This window comes from Capsicum annuum, chromosome 3, assembly GCF_002878395.1.
Source record: "Capsicum annuum cultivar UCD-10X-F1 chromosome 3, UCD10Xv1.1, whole genome shotgun sequence".
Taxonomy (NCBI): domain Eukaryota; kingdom Viridiplantae; phylum Streptophyta; class Magnoliopsida; order Solanales; family Solanaceae; genus Capsicum; species Capsicum annuum.
Genome location: NC_061113.1, coordinates 72,534,894 through 72,557,886, shown reverse-complemented (window position 1 = coordinate 72,557,886; position 22,993 = coordinate 72,534,894).

Below are 22,993 nucleotides of genomic sequence, written 5' to 3'. Positions count from 1 at the left end.
ATTTGTTTCATATTATGAGCACTTAGGGTATCTTTCTAGTAATTTTGACACCCATAGGACTCAAAATCTAAATCTCGCTCCTCGTGGATTCGACCATAATGAAAGTTGAGCTATTGACAACAACCAACCTCTACCACTTAATATGGTATATATGAGTGTTATCAGGGATCACCATGGTGGTACTCGCATGACTCATAAGTTCTTGTAATGTTGTTACTATTAGATGGCTAGTTATGAAGATGCATATGACTATGCTTGTACTTACGATTAATTCCAGTGCTAAGGAAATATCTCATCAAGTCATGTGCTCCAAGTGACATATACTCTTGAGCTTAAGTTTGAGTTTATTTGTTCGTATTTGAGCTTTTATGGTATGAAGTATATCTTGGTGGCAATTGACTATGTTTCTAAATAGGTGAAAGAAGTTTCCCAATAATGAGGCTCTTAGTGTCAAAATATAGTTGAAGAATAATATATTCTCTTTGTTTTGCATTCCACGTGCTATCATTAATGATGATGGGTCTTATTTTTGTAATCATCTATTTAGGTCCTGCTTGAGAAGCATAGTGTGAAACATCAAGTGGCAACAGCTTACCATCCAAAGTCTAGTGATTATGTTGCTATCTCCAATCATAAGATCAAGTCCATATTGGAGAAGACTGTGAATGCCAATAAGACCTATTGGTCAAGAAAGCTAGACAATGAACTTTAGGCTTACCAAAAAGCCTTTAAAACTCCCATAGGTTCCTCTTAATATATGTTTGTGTATGTTAAGGCATGCCACTGCTAGTTGAACTTGAGCATAAAGCACTATGGGCATTTATGAAGTTAACTTTTAAGTAAAAACATGCTGGAAACCTGAGAATGAGTAAGATGAATAAGTTAGACTCTAGCTATGTACTTATGAGAGTTCTGCTATGTACAAGTTGAAGATAAAGTTGTACCATGAAAATAAGATTAATAAAAGGGTATTCCAGCTAGGTGATATAATCTTGTTGTATAATTCAAGGCTACACTTGTTTCTTGGTTAGTTGTTGTCTAGGTAGTATGAAGATTAACCATGGTTAGAGAATTTCCACATGGTACAATTGATTTGAAATGAGATGGAGAAGACCTATTCAAGGTTAATGGGCATCATGTTAAGCATTATATGGGGAGTACGGAGGAGTTAGAGGCTTATGATGATTAAATACTTAAATAGGTCTGAGTATCCAAGGCAACTGAGTCATGCTGTGATATTAAATCAGGTGCTTCATGGGAGGAAACTATAGGCTTGTTGGTGAAGTATGAATATCCAACATAGGCATGTCATGCTGTGACGTTAAATCAAGCTCTTTTGGGGAGGCAAATCAAGGTATTAGTATTGACTTTGTTTTCTATTTAGTGGGTTAAAATAAGGAGAAACACTTGAGAACTGGTAAGAAATTGCAAGATTCAGATAAGTTAAGGTAAGTGGGCCTAGGATCCCACTTATGGGGGTTGTAGATCCAACCAACGATAGGTAAGTTATGTCGTAGGTGTTAGAAAAAAAATATATAGGGTTTTTTGGTCTCTGAAGTTGTACTTATGAACCTACTTACGAGGTCATAATTGCAACCTACGACCCCATAAGTGGGGGTCGTAGATATTAGAAAATAAACAAATTTCAAGTCCTACTTACAGACCAACTTACAAGGACCATTAGTAGTACTTATGGGATGTAAGTGGCCCTGTAAGTTAATGAAATTTTGTGGGTCAAAATTTTAATAATTTGGGTCACGCCCATGTGACCGACCCAATCTTACCCAATCCCTTCTATATAACCCAAAATACAACCCTCCATTACCCTACTGCATGATAATTTAAACCTCCTACTCTATTTCAAACTCTTCATCTCCCCTCTTAATTATAATAAGAAAGTTGTTCACATAACCTCCTCACTTGGATGTAAATGTTCATCAAATTAGGGATATTTTTTCTTGTTCATCTTTTACTTCAAGATTTCTCAAATTCGGGTAAAAATTCTTGGCTCTAAATAAGTAAAAAATGTTAATCATTTATTTTGAGATAATGCTTGATATAACACTAAATTTATTTAAGTCTCATGATTCATAAAATATGTGGACCCTATAATTGGATAAAACTAAATTTGTTGCATGGTTATAATTTGGGAAACCTGTGATCACAAAAGTAGAAGTTGAATAATGAGATGAAAACCTAAAATATATAAGCAATACCTTTAGAAATTAACCTATTGCTTGTTGTAGGGTACGAACTTGGGATAAAATTGAAATTATAACTATGTAGGGATGAAATTTTTGAGATAAAGCTGACTCACTATGAGAGGAGCACTTGCCAATCCACTTTACCTCATAAGTAGCAACTATGAGGGCGTAAGCAGCATTGTAAGAATAAGACTTGAATCCCTAAAGCATCAGGGCTTTGTCTAGTACTTACGTGGGTACCTACAACCCTAGTAAGTACTACCTACATCTTGTTGGTAGGTGTCGTAGGTAGCCCCTACTTTGGGTCTACATTATTTGAAATTTTTTGCTCTATTCTTGTGTTTTAAGCACTAACAACTACTTTTTTAGGTACGACGACACCAAAAGTTGCACAAATAAAAGGAGTCCAGTCCAGGCTATGAGATGAGTTTCATGAACTTAGTGGTTTCATAGAGGAGTATTGTGATCTTGGATAGCACACCATTTGCACCACAATAGACTCGAGGCTGATCATAGAGACAGGCTGTAACTATACTAGTTTTTGTTGAGTTAGGCACTTAGCCTACATAATTATAGACCCTACAGGCACCACAGACAAAGCCACATCCTATACCTACATGCTTCATCGATAGTAGGATCTTGATGAAAAATCTAAATAGTAATGACTACACTCTCCCTATTCTGACAAGCAAGAGGATGAGTCAAATTCTTGTTCAGAGAGAGAGGTTAAGTCACATTTAGGTACTAATTTTTGAGAAGAGGAGGATACAACCAGCTCCCAGTTTGAGGAAAGGTCGGAGGCTGCATCTAGTTCTAAGAGTAAGTATGCATCAAGATCTTTAACACCCTAGTTTGATAAGAATGCTGATGTAGAATAGGTCCAACATAAGATATCAACGTCATCAGATCATGGAATAGAGGCCACTACTAAAGGAACTCAACCTACTACTTCCACACCAGCTACATATGAGTATGAATTCACATATGTCTTAACTATACCGATCATTGAGATTCCTCTAGGATAGTGTATGGAGGGGATACAATATTTATGAGAGAAATAAATTCATCAAAGAGCAGGGTTGGCCACGATGCAGTATTATGGGAGAGTTTAGGATAAAATTGATAGGGTTAGCTTAATCTCCAAACCTGCAAGCTTCTTTTCGAAATACCAACTAAGGTGGATGACCCAACATTTAGGTTCATACAACCAAAGTCTTATTTGGGAGTTTAATGGATCCTACATATCAACTATATATAGGGTTACCCCAGTCGAGGGTAGAGCGGATGAGGACCTCAGCTGAACCACACTTTGGCCAGAGGGTTTAGAGTTAGCATTCTTGAGATTGCCATCCACCGAGTGTTATTTAGGTCAAATTATTTATTGTCAATAATTATAGTTAATTTTTATTATGGTATGTGGATTACGTGTAGTAGGCATACTATGTGAGACAAAGAGCATATAGCATTAAGACTTTATTTGTCTATAGACACATAGATAGCTGAGTTGGACACTGATGCCCTATGGGTTGAGAGAAATAGAGAGATAAAGAAGGCATTACTATACTTTTTAACAAAATTTTGGTGGGCTGTGGTATGACGTAGATTGAGTTTGACTTTTGTCGATTACACACATGGGACGAAGCCTCCTATTCTAGAAGTAGATCGATAAATATGGATGGAGTACCTCCTATTCTAGAACTAGATTGGCGGATCGAGGTGACCCATATAATAAATATTAGCTTGATTAAGGATGTGGCAAAATCAGTCCTTGCACATAGAGTACAACCACTTTATACTTGTAGTATGACCAATCTTTAGAAGCAATCTATTCTGGTTGATCCTATTTAGAGGCTTCCTATGACTACAGATTTTTAATTAGGTTATCAAAAAACTAACCTATTAATACTATAGGTGAGGAGGCCATAGGCACACTACACTAAGCTCGATGTCTATTTCAATACCTATTGAGGCTACTACTTTTCCCCCTCACCCTAATAGCTACAAGAATTATTTGAGTGTCTCATAAGTTCCTGCAATAGATGATTAAGTGGAAACATGATTTGACTATGTGCCTAACCCAACCAAAGACGCCATTTACTATGTTATTCGAATAAATCCATCCATGGGTCCAGACTACTTTAGAATCTTCTAAGCTAGATTTGAGAGAAAGTTGGTACTAGTAATAAAGGAGTATTCTTGATAGATGCACGCATATATATAAAATTTTTAGACTCAAATGAGTGCTCGACTCGATGATATCCAAGAACCAAACTTGTTGGGCCCATATGGGGAGATGTATACTTTATATTCACAGGTCAGATCTTTATTTAAAATCCATATTCCAATTATCCATCTAGTTATCGCAGTTTTTATACAACCTCTACCTAAAGCTTCTAATGTGGTACTTAATATATTCGTAGATAATGATTTGGTTTCGGTTGTGGGGGATAAGAGCGGTCATGAAGAACAGCTATAATACTCGACTATGGTCTTTTAGCAGGCCCTAAATAGGAAAAATCATGATTAAATTATGTTGGCTTTAGTTTATTAGTAGAGGCGTGCTGGGATGGAAGTTGGTGCCTCCTTTTATTGCACACCATCTCCTCTAATTGAGCCATATCATTCCTAGATAGGGCCGAGTAAGATTTGGAAGCCTAGAGTATTCTAGTTATGTCTTCAACCCCTATTTTATATGATAAGTATGTACTGGGGATAGTTTATTGTCTTTAGGTGTGGTGAAGGTTTACCACTGCTAATGGTTTTTCTTGTTGTGTTTCTTTTCTCATTGGTTGCATTATCTTTGTAGAACTGACAAGTTTTGGTCGTATTGAATTTTATATTTTTGTTTTGTGTTTTGTGTTATTAGTGTTTAATTAGGAGAAAAAAGGAACCTAAGGGATAGTGTTATATTTTGTTTGTTCTTAAGTGTTTTGAAAAAAATGACACCCTTAAAAATTTTCAACCGTGTGATGTAAATATATGTGTGTATTGTGAATCTTGTTATGGAGTTAGAATTAGGGCCAAAATAATTATATGTTAGTATTTTCGCAAACAGGATAGGTGGTAATTGGTAATATAACCCTGTACCATGTGTGAGAGAGATACATACCTAGTTTCCTTTGTGCATTTAATCCAGAACTTGCTCAGTTAGTCTTGCCTAGGTTGTAGGATAGATGGTTAGGACATGATCATAGGACATTTTTGATTTAGTCTACTCTTAGTCTAAATAATAATCCAAAATGAATAAGTATACCTTGATCCATGATTGGATCCTGCATTGACCATCTTTCTTGTGTTTCACCTTTTCATATACCTAATTGAATATAGTGAACCTTTTTTGGCCTTGTTTCCTCTTTGGAAACAATGCAACTCAACTTTGGCAAATACTCTTAGTTGTATGTGGCTACTATAAGGGTGTGTAGTTAACATTGGGTATGCAAAAGAGTTTTTAATGTAAAAGAAAAGAGAGTGAGGTTGGTTGTGGTAGAGAAAAATGGAGAGAAAAGGAAAAAATTGAAAAAAACATGAAAAAAGAAAGAAAACAGAATTAATGACAAGCATAAAGTAAATTACACCCAATCCAAAAAATCAATAAAGAAGAAAAAAGGGAGGAATGAAAGAAGAATGGTTGAGAAGTGGAGCCAAAATATAAGTCTAGTGATAAGGAGGGTGAGTAACTACATCACAAATATATTAAACCTGCCCCCATCCGACATTTCAAGCTGAGTAAAGTCGTATAATGATCCTAGTCCAACTATCCATGAAACTAAGGCACATAAAATAAGAGCAAGCCTATGGTATTCTATGTACATTGATTGGAACTTCTTTTCTGAGTGTGAGTATCTTGAAATACACCTTTCTATTAACATTATATGATACTATGAGAGTTGGGACTTCTTTCTATGAGGGTAAATGGGTTTTGTTGTTATCTTTTTATCTGTTCAGATAGTATAGATTGTATATTTGCTCGGTTGTTTGTTGCAAATTTAATTCCATTTCTTGATTCCCTGGGGTCATACTATTGTGCTACATAGATCTACATAGTAGTTTTGAATAGTTTCATATAGGAGGAGGTAAGAATTTCTGAGCTAAAATTTGGTTGACTGTCATAGGTGCCTCAGATTTCTCTTTGTTAAGCATCATGTCTCTTTGTTATATGTTAGTTTCTCGAGGACATGGAAATGTTTTATGTTGAGAGTGTTGATGTGGCACAGTTTTATGACTCTTTCGATACTTAAAACTTAAAATTATGCAAGTAACTAGGTCTTTTTTGCTATATATGTTAGGTTATTGTATTTGTTTTGTAGGAAAATAGGGTTTGGAGAAAAATAAGAGAAAAAGAGTTGATCTGTTGCAGAAGACACACTTACGGACAGACTTGCGGGCCGTAAATAGGACTTAAGCCTAACATTAATGCCATCGTACGTAGCCAAGAAATGAGTTGTGAAAGGTTTGAACATGCCAAGTTATTCTGAGACCTATGAAGGATTAAATATAGGGCATAAGTGGTACTTATACACCTTGTAAATACCCTTATAAGTAGAAGATCTAAAGTTGCATATTTCTTCTAAGACGTATGACCCACTGACTACTCGCAAGTAGTACCTATTGCCCATAAGTGGATCTGTAGCTATGTGCTGACCTAGTTTTCCTATTTTTTTGGAAATAGTTTTTATTATTATGTTGTATCCTATAATTACCATATTGAAGTTTTGTTATTAGTTACCCACTCTATATACTTACTACATTATATTGATTTTGAGATACACTTTTGATCTTGGAATCCTTGTTTTTTATTTTTATGGTTTGAGATTAATTTGAGTTTCTAGTTTTTATTCTTAATTTATTTTAAGATTATTTGTATTCTTTCTATTATGAATGTTATAGGTGTTCCTTCAAATATAAGAGGCTAAATCTCCTAACTATGATTGTAGGAACCCTGATGAAATGACAAAGTAGAGGAATTGCAAATTTTTTCATGATTGATATTCTTGCTTGTATTGTGAATTTCTAAATAAGATCATAACAATAATTTAAAGCTATCAATGTTCCTTTAATTAACTTTGAGACCCAAAAGAAGATAGTTAATATGATCCAAGAGAAATAATAGTAATGCGACACTCTGACACTTAAAAGGAGATGAGTCAAATTCACCAAATGAGTTCAAAAGATGGTTGGTGATACATATGTTTTTAGATTCCTTCTAAAAGGCATTGATATAGTTTAACAAGCATGATAAGTCTGTGGAGTTAAGACGTCAGGGGGAACAAAGTCCTCGTATTTGTCTCATAATAATTTCAACCTAAATTAATTAAAAAATATTACTTACAGTTCTTACAAAATCCCCCATTTATTTTTTGCACTTTTTGGCTACTTTAGCAAATTTGTAATAAAGATTTATCCTATTCCCTGTGGGTTTTACCCCAACCTTTATTGCTTTTTTTTATTTGACAGCAAATATATTATACTTTCTTGGAGGTATAATTTTAGTTGACACAACTAGTTCTTTACTAGTGGTTCCCGAATACGAGATAACTTAACTACTTATGGGTTATAGTAGAATCCATTATGACCAGAGCAATAAGGACATGAAAAAGTGGTATTAGAGCATAGGTTTACCAATGAGTTTTTACAAGAGTTAAGTTCTTATTAGAGTCCTATAGATTGGTGTTGTGATATCTGTATCCTATCTATAAGAGGCTATACGATAATTTAGAAAATTCTGTTATTTACTTCTTATCATATTTCTGTATTGGTATGAGCCTGAAGTACATTCTTTAAAACTATTCATTCCCCATCTGATGAAAAAGGTTAATGATAGATATAGATAGAAGTCTGATACACTTTTGTAGAGCTTTATTTTAACATCAAATTAATGAGTAACAGGTTAAGATTGTAGATCTTCAACGTCAGTTATAGGATTTGGGACCAGTCAAGTCTTTGGTAGAATTTATGACCTTTTTATCCTTTTAATATTCAACATTGGGGATTTCATGTCTTTTTATGGATTTCCCACAGCCAGAGATGCCATAAGATACATTAAGTGATTATTAGGACAAGTTGAGTTTGTTGGTGTACAACTGGGTTCCTTATTTATTTTAGAGTATGAGATTTGATTTTTTAAGTAGGCTAGGCATATTCCTATGTTTTATCCTTCAGATCATTAGATGATATATTGATTTAATGGAGGACTAGCTTTGCTTTTTTGTTTAGCGTTAGAGCATTTGATTGAAGCTAAGTCTTCTTTCTCTCAGAATATTGATCATGCGAGTGCCACAAAATAACATGTATAGAGATTTATGGAGGTAGAAGTAAAAGTCTATGTCATTACTATAATTCTATAGATATTCTATCTAATAGTGAGAATTCTCTTAATGGAGGTCAGTTTTGATTTTTGCCTTTTAGTACTATGTGTGTAGCATTTCCTACTATAAATGGCTCTTAGATTAGTTGTGGTGATCAAAAAGGGAAGAGTTCTCATTGGACCTTGAAGAGTATTTGGTATAGGTATTTAGGCCATGGAAACACTTTAGATTAGTAGGTGCAGTACCTCAAAGTATTTTCGGAGCTTTTTATGTTTGCGGTGAGATGGTCTATTAGTATAGAAAGTTCCCTTAGCATCAGTTGTCTAGTTCGGATCAACTCGTATTTCTTGCGAGGTTAGGCTTCAGGGTTGTTACAACAACAAAGAGATCAGTCACTGGTCTAGAAAGTGTCTAAAGCATGGGATTGTTAGTCACTCAGCTCATTCACATCAGTCTTATAGTATTGTGGCACCTTCAGTTATACGAAGTGTACTTAGTTCCTTAATTATTAAGAAACACTCAGTATGAGTTTGGTTCCATAGAGATTTTTTCAATTTCGATCATGTAGGTCTTATGAATTTGAATTATATTATGATAGATGCACTTTTTCTTTCCTGCCTTTGTATTTTAATTTAAGTGTATTAATGTTTTGGTATGAATCGATGAGTATGTGTCATGGTTGGTTTATACTAATTATTGTATGCCTTTATGTAGAGTTCATGATTATATGACTACCTGCATAGATAATTTATTTTGTGATAGATGGAGTTGAGAAGTATTAATGATTCCCTAGAGGTGTAGGATTAGGGTTTGAGTCCTATTTACCTAGAATATTAACATTTTTATGGCCCTATGGTGGTACTTATTATTGATTTTTTTTGGTACCACCTACTTTTTATACTGGTATATCTATTATTTTAGATATTATGTCCATTGCTTAATGTTGATCAATCCTTGTATGATAGAAGACTGCACTATCGGCCAAGGTAGAATTTCTTTCCTCGAGATTCGTATCCATCAGCCTATGCTATTATTTGTTGTTACAATCTTTTTCTCATAATTCATGGCCATCTACATTGGCATCTAGCTTAATTTGATAGTTTCTATCTTGTAATGAGGTAGGATTTGGTTGTTTTCTTCTTTTGTTAGCGAGGCTAGACTAGTTGTTGAATGTGTTATGGCGATAAAGGTAGGTTGGCCTTCTGCTGTTCCGCTATGGTCCTAGAGTTGGCAATTTGTTTATATTAAGCAATTTTAGTTGAGATTCTAGGAATTGCCTTCTAGTTTGCATAGATTACAACATTGGTTATCCTTCTTTATAGGCCATTTAGAAGGTTGACTAGTTTTGAATCCACTCTTTTGTTTTATAGTTCATATTGTGGTTGTGTAAGTGTTAATGTCAACAGGTATTAAAATTTTCTTTTAGGTTGTTGGGTTTGTCTCTTGGTGGTATTTTTAATATTTATATTGGTGTGGAGTTGTATACTTCATTTATACAGTGATATAGTTCTTCTTCTAATGGATTACGAGAGTTGGATATAGGCAATCTTTCCTATGAATTGTTCTTAAGTTAGTAAATTGGGTATTCATAGCTAAGATTGAGTATTAGGTTGAACAATTTCCAGCAAAGTTCGTAATTCCTCAAGTTTCTAGAGTTTTGGATACTACTAGTACAGTTTACAGCCTTGGTGAGTTCTCTGGTATAAGTTGATGATTTGTTCCCTCAGCAGGAACCAATAGCGATATGTCTTATATTGATAGTATGGTCGATTTGGTCATTTGGCCTTATTTTAGTGTTGTTAGCTTAGTTTTTGATTTGGTGCCTTGGAATGGTTTCCTGGCAGTTATGGTAGATCCGGGAGTATAGATGCTTACCCATATATATGATATGTTTGGATAGTTGAGATTGAGTGGTTCATACTTGTTGTGGACATTTCAGCTTGAAGTTATAGAACATAGGTTCAACCATAGTTTTAAATTTTTTCTCAGTTTGGGTTAACCTATAGGATGGCTAAGCCTACTCTTTAACTATTGGTTTTGTGTCTTTCAGTTTTGAGAGACTGTGGTTGATAGGTTTTAATATTATAGTTTGTTGGCTTGGTGTTGGTTCTTTCAGCCTTGATCATAGTTTTGAGTGTTTGTCAGGTTTTGGATGACCTAATCAATAGAAGTAGTGTGCTAAAGTGGATCATAGCCTGGTTTCCTCCATGTATGTTGAGACATCCTTGAGTTGATCATTCCATGGTGAGCGTTTGTGCTTTGAACTCCTAATAATTAGTTTCGAGGGTCACTTACACTAGGTGCAGCATTGGCCTAGATTGTAGAGATTTTTTTATCACCATTTGGGTACCCAGGTAGCTTCTTATGTGTTTATTATAATGCTTGCAATTATGGATTTTTTATGGATCAACTTCCGTTCTTTGAGGTTAGTATAATGGGGCAGAGTGAACAGGACTCATGTAACTTTTTACTTGGTTTGGAGTTGATAACTGGTTCAGAAAGGCATAAGAAAGGTATATAAGGGTGTTGGAGCTAGTTGCAAGAGTCATACCTTGGATTGCCTTTATCTTTGATGAGTTTCAGCTTGGTTGTGCTGGTATCTGTGTGGTATTTGTGTGTTGTGGTTCAGATTTGTGTGCATCAACCTCCCTTAATTGAGTTGGAGGATAGTTGGTTGTGGAGTTTGAATTTTAGTTGCTTGAGAAGTGAAGAAAGGATGTTCGTTGAAAAAGGGATACCTGTGTCTGAATCCCTTGGTAGTGTCGTTTCTTCTTCTAGGTTATTTAGGGAGTCTTGCTAGAAGCATGCGAGCCCAGTACCTCATCTCTTTGAGCTTTTATGCTCCCCCTATACATTGACTTTCGCAGACAGAAGTCCTTTTGTCACGACCCAATTCATGTGTTGTGATGGAACCTACCTTGTTCTTCCAGTAAGTAAGCCGAACCATAGCCCGGAGCTGGGTGCATTGGGCTAACTTTGTGGAAAATTTCCTAATAGATTAAAATTAACAATTAAATATTTAAATAGTAAAATACAGTCATAAAGGTCTAATGGTAGAAAGAAAACCAACAAGCACCCCACGAGTCAGTAATGTCGGTAGAAGAGCTACTATAGTAATATATGAGTACTAAATAGTATAATTCAATCCATCTCGAAGATGAAAGACTAGATATAGATACATCGAAAGAAAAAGGGTAACTCCAACACCAAGAGCTCACCCAATCTCCAAAAATCAACTCTACTCGAATGTCAAATCTGCGGCAGGAAGTAGTACTCTGATCTGCACCGAAAAAGTAAAGAAGTGTAGTATGAGAACGAAAACCACAGGTACATTGTAGGAATCATTGGCGGACTAAGATAAATCATTATAAAAATTTTATAAAATACAATATATCATAAGCTAAGTTAAAATAAAAAGGGCAAACCTGAAAATAAGCTTTGACACCGCTGTACATAGATAAATAAATGCATACGAGAGTAATAGAATAAAGATCATACCATTAATAGCAAGATTGTCCCCCATAAGACAATAAGTGCGGAAAGCAAATAACCCAACGCAAGACCCCATAAGACTAGAAGGTACAATTAAGGAACCTAACAACCAAATAATCGTAATTTACCAACTGTCTTCCCATAACCATAAATCCATCCATCCTATATCATATCATAAAAAATCCTCAATGCTGACCTCGAACCAGAACTCAATAGCATCATCATCATCATTATCATTAATTTTGCCAGACTTGAATCAGAACTCTTATCATCAAAACCATAAATAATGGTCGGACTTAAATCGGAACTCATACTTACATACCATATTGATGAACCATTTTAGTTTTCCATTTCAAATAAGGTAAACAAAATAGATTATTCAAATAAATAATAACTATAAACCATCGTATTACTCATTTTTATGCAATGGACCAAGAATCATATTTGCAGTTCTCATCTATAATCACGTCTATAAGCCATATTATTAGCCATAACCAAAATCCATATTGATACTAATGTTCATAAGAAATACTATTAAGAATAACTAGAATTCATACAAATAGTCATATCTACAGGCCACTTATTATATCGATAAGCCGTTAATCGTATCTATAAGACAAATTATTTCTACAAGAAATATCATACCCATAAGCGATATCATGTTTATAAATCATATCATAGATATGAGCCATTTGATATTTATAAGTCATATCTTACTCACAAGAAATATTATGTACATAAGTTGTATCATATCTATAAGCTGTACCTTTTAATCAAGCCGGTATTTGTATTATTAAGCATGTCCATAGGCTATACTATTAAGAATATTCAGAAGCTATACGAATAATAGCATGTATAACTCATACATCGTATATATAATTTATATCCTTAATCATGCATATGAGAAATATCATTAGAGAGACTCGGAGATTAGCATGTATCAATATTTAAAGGCTCAGAAAAATGTATCAGTATTTAATTTTAAATTTTTTATGCATTTATTATCTATATTATCCATTGTGTAGGTATAGATATTAGTAGAGGGTTAGCTTGTGGTCCTTTGGGATCATGAGCACCGTGTGACGTTCTGGTTCCAGAAAATTGGGTTGTTACATGGGGTGGTTGGTTACCATTTCTGTGGGTGTTTGCTCGATGAGAAGGCATATTCAACTATCACATAACAGCAAGAGTTAAAAAGTAGATAGAGATACTTTAACCACATTAGATCATTAAAGAAAGATATGATTTCCTATGAACGTCCCATAGCCTCTTTCTCATAAATGTGGCATGCTTCACACCCATAATCAAGACTCTAGGTATTGCGGCTTGTCTAACTCTCTACGACTCTTAAAGTCCTTAGGATTTGATACCAAGTTTGTAACGCGCTGAAACTTGGTCCCGAGAGATCACACAGTGCTCAAGACTATGAGTAGCCTTAAGCTAACCCTGTCTACCTTCTACTAAATTTGAATCTCATAATAAGAGAAATATAGACATAAAAGTCCTGCTAAATGTGGAAAACTGTTTGAGTTAACTAAGAATAATCTGAATATAATGTCTGAAAAACCAATACTATAAGTCTGAATCATATCAAGCAATCCGACCAGCCCCTACTATTATTGACTAGAGAGCCACTAGGACAAGCCCCCAACTGACTCGAACTATCTGAAAAGAATATTGAATCATATAAGCTAAAAATGTGAATAACTAATTCCCTGAACTATGAGGACTCACCAACTACCAAGATGTAGATGGAGATGCTTGAAATTACTTATGCTGCTGGAACTGAGCACCTAAACCTACATTATGAGACAATGTTGCACATAGACGTATATGTGGATCAGTACTTTGAGGATGTACTAAGTATATGGGGTGGATGCAAAAGTAAAACATTATCTAAACATTTATATAAATTTTTGCAAAAGAATGTATGGCTAAATGCAAATGACTCACATAAGCAGGAATATCTAAAAGCTGAAAATCATAATTCATGAATAGTAAATCATGCTTTATAAATATAGGGAGTCATAACACTGTACAAGTGATTTGTTTCTAAATCATGCTTCCTAAGTGTAGAAGTGACTCACCTTTATATTTGAAATATTAAAGCTGAAATCTGTAACTAATGTCATTCAGTAAAGAGTAATTTGAATAATTTGTGAGCCTCTACACTTGGATTTTTAAAAACTTTTCTATTAAGATTACTTTGTAGTCTTTTTTTTAGGGAGGTTTTTCTAACCTACATAAACCATGTGAGCTATCATGAGGTCCAACGTCTTGTTCCCCTATAGAGAAAACCTCATGATAGGGAGAGGTGTCATATTCTTTCCATGGAGTATAACCTAATCTAAGTGGTCACATCTGTATCTATCATCCATATAGAAATGGGAATAATGTGAATCTGTTCCTTTGTTCGCTACGTAGTTTTGTGAAAGTTAGGGCACACTAATCATTACTACTCCCTTTAATTCTATATGCTCATTCTACTAGAAATCTACTTTTAAAAACTAGCGTAAGGGTCTATTATGAAACCAGTTATGCATTTCTCTGATTTGATCTATAAGTAAAGCTAATCTAATTTCTGTAATTTGTAATAAATCTGTAAAGTGGATTCCAAATCATATCTGATGATCAAAAGATCAAATCTTTACTGAAAATCTGAAAATAAACTGATCATTTGATGCTTAAAGCATTATTGTTCATGAAATAATAATATTCAATCTTTGGATAACAACCCATGCATCAATCTCATGTGAAAACATCATAAAGTTCATGTTTGATATTGTAATTAATGACAATTCATCTAAAAATCTGAAATTTACTGCAATAGGCATGCAAATATGAAAGTAGTCATGAAATTCAACTTCTAAAACAGTTGAAATCTCATAATCTTGCAATTAGCAATAATGGGTATGAGTCTTAATTTAAAAATCATGTATAATCATTCAAAATAATATAAATTTGAAATAAAAACTTGGTTTTGGGAACAAGGATGAAAGAGGATCCTTGTTCATAAACCTGACATGCCTTAATTGAGGATTACATGAAGAAGCTTGAATTTTTGATTCCCATTTGAGCTTTTGAAGATGGCTTCTTGATTATCTTGAATTGGGAACCCTTAATTAGATCATTATTGGATAAAAAATCGAGGAAATTGATTTCTTTGAGAGTAAGTTTTTAAGCTCTACGGTTTTCTATGAGAGAGAATGGATGAAAATAAACCCTAAAGTGCTTTAGAATAGGCTTAATTTCTTGTTTTTGATGAATTGGGGGCTTGAGAATTGACCAAAAAACCCTTTTTAAAAATTTTCTTGGAACTGGAATAAGGGAGAAATTCTCAATTTTACATACCATCTCGGCGCGCTACTATCCCGGTGGCTCACTAAAAAAGGGTAAATGGGTAATTGGCCATCACCGCAATGCAGGGCATCTGGTGAGCCTCTGGAAAAGGGATGAATCCTATTTTGGTTATCAGCGCGATGCACCAACATTGCGGTGAGTCACTGGAAATAGAAAATTGGTACTTGGGACTTTAACGCAATGTGGGAAAATCGCGGAGGTCCACTGTAATTTGGCGAATGCAAATTAAACCTTCACAATGACGCGGTGCTTTCCTAAATGGCACATCACTTTACTAAAAAATTCCATAAATTCTCAACCGAGTATCAGATTTAGGCGAATTTGGTATCGATAGAATGCTAATTCAATTTCCCACATAATGGAGGGGCTAAATCTGGAGAATTCTACACGCAATAATTATAATTCATTTTTGAAGAAAACCTTTGAAATTTTGGGGGCTAAATTGATCTATAAAAAGTATGGGGTATTACATTTAACATGGTAAAATTCTTTGGTAAATCCCTTTATTAAAGCCAAACATACCCACTAGGTGAATGCTTATTTCTACAAAAGATTCAACTACTAATTAGCCTTAACTCTTTATTCGCCATATCCTATTTCTACTCACCATTTCACACTAGTGAAAATCACACCACGAAATAAGTGATTAGGATTGAAGTATTATAACCAACATCCCAAGATAAACATCAAATCTTCAAGGCATACACATATCTAATCTTATAAAGGCATCACCACACATAAGCATATATAAACATGTTTACCATAAAAAATAGCAATATATCCTTTGGAGGTACCGGGCAACATAATATCATCAATATATCCTCTGGATGTACTAGGTATCATAATATCATTAATATATCCTCCAGATGTACTAGGCATAATAACAACATTAATATATCCTCTGGGTGTATCGGACATTTTTATAACATCTACATGTCCTCTGGATATGCCGAGCATCTTCATATAATCGAGATATTCTCCGAAATTAATGGGCATAATAATATTATCAATATATCTACGTGATACACTAGATGTCATAATATCATCAATTTATCCTTCGAATGTACCAGGCATTATCATAACATTAATATATTCTCTGTATGCATCTTGCATCATAATATCATAAATATTCACCATTGCATCAATATTTATCATAATGTCAATATATATGAATGTATGTAGACGAATAATTGACAAATACATGCCCCACAACAATAAAGTGTAAGTAAGGCCAGGAAAGAGATATGATAGTATCTCACCATTCATTATCAAAGCATTATAATAGTAAATGCCATGCAAATCCAAATGGCATAAACACTCAACACATTACTGTGCTTTACATGATTATTAGCACGACAATTATAAGTCATGATTGTACTTTCTAGAAGCTCTCTTATTAGTCATGATTCACAATACTAGAACAAAAGGGATTCTTTGGCACAAACATATGTTTAGTCGCTAGGCTTGAGCATAATATGAGTAATGGCATAATTCACGCCTCACATTGTAAACTAGCCCAGCAGCTAAGAGATAGCATAGCCATAGGTTAAATTTAAAAGACTTTCTAATGCTATCAAAGTAATGACAATAAGATGATCAATCACGTATACACATTATTGCCAAAATCAACATCACGAATAACCCACTTACTAGGTTTAGCCATCATATTACCAAAACATATTATAGATATTTCTAAAGTATATAGGTCACAAATTAAGTTACATAGTTCAAGATTAAGGTGGGTCAAGTTCTACTTCTAATATCCCAAGTTATCTTCTTCAAGTCTTACTTGTACCCGAAATTAGACTAAGTTACCTAAATCATGTCTCAAAGGTTTATCAATCCAGACTAGTTCTATAGGACAATTCATCCTCAAGTATTCCTCCTAAGTCATCTAAACCTCTAAGGCCAATTCCACAACTAGGCATATCTAGGTCAACCTACTCATACGATGAGTAAACAAGTCACTTTCGTCTAACTATAGAAACTAGAGCATTCTGATGCTATTCATTAGATAACAAGTCTAACTAACTAAGTTTCTAGACTATGGGTCAATTATCACACTTAATGTGTTCAAAGGCCTAAGTGATTCAACTAAACCAAAACATTATCATATATTTTTTCAACATCTTAGAACCTAGACAATCTTATGATAATATCAAAGTCATACGATAATAAAGCTCAATCTAAATACAACTAAGCCTAACCTACCTTGAATCCAAATAGTTCACGAACCAATAATCTTTGCTTTCCCTTACCGTGAAGCTTCTTCAATAAGACATGCTATTAAAAACATAATCTATACATTATTACAAGAATAACAACACCTATATTGCACCACTGTGCTTTGGGTCCAAAACGACAAAAAAACTCCTAGTAGGTCCAACATATGGAAAATGAGTTTTCAAGACCAACCCATTGTTCAAATACAGTAGGGAGTTATAACCCTCAAGAAATTTATGCAAATCAACCATATTTTTGACTAAAATCAAGACCCAAGACATTTGGGGTTTTCGGTCTAAAAACTAAAGAAATTAACACTAAAATAAAAGTAATATTACCATAGATTTTATGTTAATCACGAATATTCAAGTTTTTTAAGCTTCTAATAAACACCCAACACACACTATAAAGACTACTCTCTCTATTAGGGTTTTAAAGACTCAAGACAATGAAGAAATTACCAATTTTTTGACAAGGAGAGTTTTTAAATGGCCCATCCCAGGCCCTCAAGAGTGGCAATCAAATAAACATGCTAGCCACAATTGCGTCCATCATGATCGCACCAAGTCCCATGCGATTGCAGAAATCCTCTTTATTAGATGACAATTGAAACCCAGAATTTGGTTACATGTTTTGGCCAAGGTGTCGGATGCATCCGAAGTAAAATATGAGTAAATGAGATATGAAACCATATTAATTTCAACTTTCCATATGTTTTGGCCAAGTCGTATTTTTCATCCGAGGTTGTTTTGATTAAATGTGAGCCCTACACCCATATATCCAATTTCTTAACTCTCCAACAAGTATGTCAAATTATGTTTGGGTGTAGTGGGACCTGAATCAAAGGTCTACCCAACCTAAAATTGATATTTCGGATATGCTAGAACAGTCAAAATTTGTATTCGATATGATTTTGATAATGTTTTTGCTCAGTGGATATTTGGAACCAATGAAGACTTCTAACTAGGAAAATGGTTCTAAAAACCAAATAAACTATTAGGTAACCAAAATATCATTTCCAACAAGTCATAAATGACTTAGGGAAGCTATGGAAAAGATCTACCAATAGAAATAAGCAAAATCATGAGAAATGACCTGAAGGGTCATTACATCTTATCCTTAAATTAACAATCTAGAATATGATTAATAGCAAGGACCTCATCTCAAAACTAGAAAGAATCCTCATAGGGTCTAAAATATGAAGTCGCACCATCAATATGGTTAGGGATTGAATGTCTTGTGCCAATAATCTCTGAGAAGATAAAATACAAGACAAGATAACAATGCTCACTACCTTCTAGATTAAGGCATCTTCCACCATATTTTCCTTGCTCAGATGATACAAGATGAGATACAAGAATCCTTAATAAACTACATACATCTATGCTACATAACAATAAGCTCACTCGGGGTTATAAGATGCTTAAGACAACGATGATCTATGAAAATCTCACAATGCACACCATAATGAAAATGCCTCCAAATCATAAGTGGTAAAACTATCGCTGCCAACTATAAATCATGGGTATGGCAGTTTCACTCGTGCACCTTTAGCTACCTCGATACATAAGTAATAACTTGCCTTTGTTGTGTCAACAGAAAAAAAAACTAATACAAAAAGCATCACATTACACTATGAATACTTTACCCTAAATATGAAGAGCCAAAATAGGAGCCAATGTAATAAACTCCTTAAACTTTCAAAAGCTCGACTCACACTCCTCGTACCATAAAAAATGTACCTCCTTATAATTCAATCTGTTCATAGGTGCTGAAATAAAAGCAAACTCTAAACTATTCATCTATTATAACTAGCCAAGCCAATAAACCTATAATCCCCAGTCAGATGTATAGGCCTGGAACAACAACGAATAGCCTTTATCTTTGTTAGGTCTTCCATCCTTAGACACCACCTCCTGAAGAAATGTCATAGACCTAAGACAAAACTCACACTTAGAGAACTTGAAAAAAAAATGATCTCTCAAAGTCTGGAGCAAAATGCTGAAATATTGCTTGTGTTCCTCTCAACTCCTCGAATACACAAGGATGTGTTCGATGAATATAATGATAGAAAAATTAAAATAAAGGCCTAAACATATGGATCATAAAATCCATAAACATGGTTGGGGCATTAGCCCACTAAAAAGACACCACTGGGAACTACTAATGGCCATAATAGGTCCTAAAGGTTATCTTCAGGATAAACTCAGCTTGAATCCTGAACTGATGGTAATTGAACCTCACATCAATTAAGAGACCACCTCCTAAATATTGTCAAATAAATTCTTAATGTAAGGCATAGGATAATGGTTCTTCCCCATCACCTTATTAAGATTCCTATAATTAATGTACATACACATTGATCCATCCTTCTTCATCATAAACAACACAAGAGCTCCCCAAGGATACATACTTAGCCTAATAAAACCTTTACCAAGAAGCTTTTGGAGTTGAGAATTTATCTCCATAAGCTCGGCAAGAGCCATATGATAAGGGGCTATCAAAATAAATCACGTGGTAGTATCAAGGTTAATAACAAACTAAATAGTTTGCTCAAAATTAAGGTTAGGTAGATCGGTGGGGAAAATATCAGGAAATACACAAACTATAGGAATTTAGTTTAGCAATAGGTTCTCCACACTAATATCACTATTATGAGATAAACAAGACTTGCTACCCCTTAAAAAAGCCTCCTAGAACACATACAATATAGTCCTTATTGGATCGCTTCTAATATCTCCCTGCCACACAATTAGGGGTATTCCAGGCAGTCCTAAGGTAGTAGTCTTGAGAAATAATCTAGGATCAGATAATAGTGGGATAACCATTCCTTTCCCAGAATAACATAAAAATCTACTATGTTTGAATAATAAGATCAAATAAGTATCAATATCTCCAACAGTCATCATAACACATGATCCAAAAATCCCAATCCACTACTAAAAATCATTTATAGGAGTATATAAATATAATGAGATAAATACTGGATCTAAAGACAACTCCAAATATAGACCAAAATAAGCAGACACATAATAATAAGTGATCTTAAATCAAATAATGTAAAAGATGAATGATGGAGCACTAAAATTATACCTATAATAATAGAATTTGAAGAATCAACCATGGGTCTAGCAGGTATTGCATAAAATTGATCATGCCTACAACTTGTCTAGGCTTCGTACCAACCTTCTTCCCACCTCCATGATCACCCTTGGGACCACCCCTATGACTATGCATACCATCTCTAGTTGAGGAATGAACTTTTATAATAGGTGGTAATAGGTGGAACACTCTGAGCTCAAGGAATAATCGCACCACGACTGGGGCACTCTCTCAAGAAGTGACCAAAAGTTCCATAACCATAACATGCCCTAGGCTCTATACTGAAACCAGAAGATCCGAATGAACCAAAATAACCACCATAACTATAATATCATTAAGACAAATCCCTCAAAGATAGACTATGACTCTTGCTTGGTCAATCTCTTTGATATAATATCCTCCATTGATAATTTAAAGTGTAGTTTGAATGGGTCAACTAGACTTACCATGATGCTAAAATAGTAGAGGTGGAGGGTACCTTCCCTAAGAACCACTACCTCTGAATCGAGAGCTACAACAACCTCAGAAAATTTACCCTGATACCATGACCTCTTATTACTGCCCCCCTTGGGCCTCCTAATATATCTTCTCTATATGCTGAGCCTAATAATGAATATTAGTAAATTACCTACCCGCATTTATACTCGAAGTAGACATATGAAGAAGAAGTCTCAATCCCCTAATAAGTTAATAAAGCCTCTAATACTCAGTAGTCAGAATAGAAAAAGCATGCCTAGCAAAACTTTGAAAATGAGCCTCATAAACTAGAATAGACATAGAGCCCTAATCGAACCTCAAGAATTAATCTTTCAGGTGATTCATAAGTTTTTGAGGCATGTACTTCTCCAAGAAGATCTCAGAGAACTAAGACCATGTTAAAGGAGAATATTGATGTCACCCACTGCCACACCTCCAAATAAGGCTAAAGTTATAAATGCAAACTATAGTAAATCAACTTAGTTTAGGTTCGAATCCACAGGATATACATGTATTATCACTCTAGTTTGCTTAAGTCAATATATAGTACTAAAAGTAAGGGGGATTTTAGTAGTAATCCTTGGAAAGTAACAAGATGCAAGTGTTTTGGTTGTAATCAATAAGAAACAAACACTAGGACTATGTTCCTATGGCTTCTCAACTCCATATCCCAATATCTTGCATGCAAAATTTTATAATTTATGTACTATTGTCTATCTTGTGGACTCATTGACGAATTTCCCCCTTTACCTTTTGAGTCTCAAGACATCACATTACTAACTCTTATCTTAAATCCCAGATTAACTATTACCTTTTATGTTAACTATTACATTTTATGTCTCAAATTATTAGATAAAAGATAATCATCTTAAGTAGATTATGTAGATAAACTTATTTTGGTGAATAATTTAAATTACTATTATGATTATCTTTTTCTAAACTCTACTCATCTTGTGAAGTATGTAAATATAAGGAAGGATCCAAAAGTTTGCAACTATTAAGAAATCTATTAAATTAAAGAGAATCACAATACATGCAATAATACTAGTTTGGAAAAACTTAGCACTTTTGTTTGTCAATTCGTTAGGGTTCCCACAACCCAAGATATGAGCTTTAATCTCTCATTATTGTGAAATGATCCACATACCTCATATTTGTAAATATTAAATCAACATAATAATGAATAACAAATAAAACCCATAGTTTTTAATTGAATTATGAACAAATATCAAGAATACAGAAATCCCCAGATCAAAATCAAATCCTAGAATCAAATATATAATTTTAAGTATCAAGAGTACATTATCGAACTAAAAATTTTAAAAAGGGTATATATAGTGTACAAGGAAACCCTAGAAATAACTCCTAAGCAAAGAAGGAAAATTGAGGTTGGTGGCCACTTATTAGGCCACCTACCGGCCATAGTTGGCACCTATGACCATAGGTGGTCCCAAGTAGGTCACCTGGCCTCAAAGTCTTCTGAATTCTCTCTGGACCCAGCTCTCTTGCAGCATATTCTAGAACCTATATACAGTGACCCTTCAGGTTATTTATTATGATTTTACTTATTTATATCATTAGAGATCTTCCATTGCTTTCCTAAGTAATATATGACTTGTTGGAGATAATAGATCAGTTACATGGAAGTTCATTTGGTTTTTAGAGCCATTTCCTTATTTAAAAGTTTTCTTTGGTTCAAAATGGCCATCAAGCAAAAACTTTAGTAAAACAATATCATATGTAAATTCCAACTATACTAGTAGCTCCATAATATCAATTTTAGGTTTGGTAGATTTTTTTTTAGGTCCCAGTACACCCAAACTCATTTTG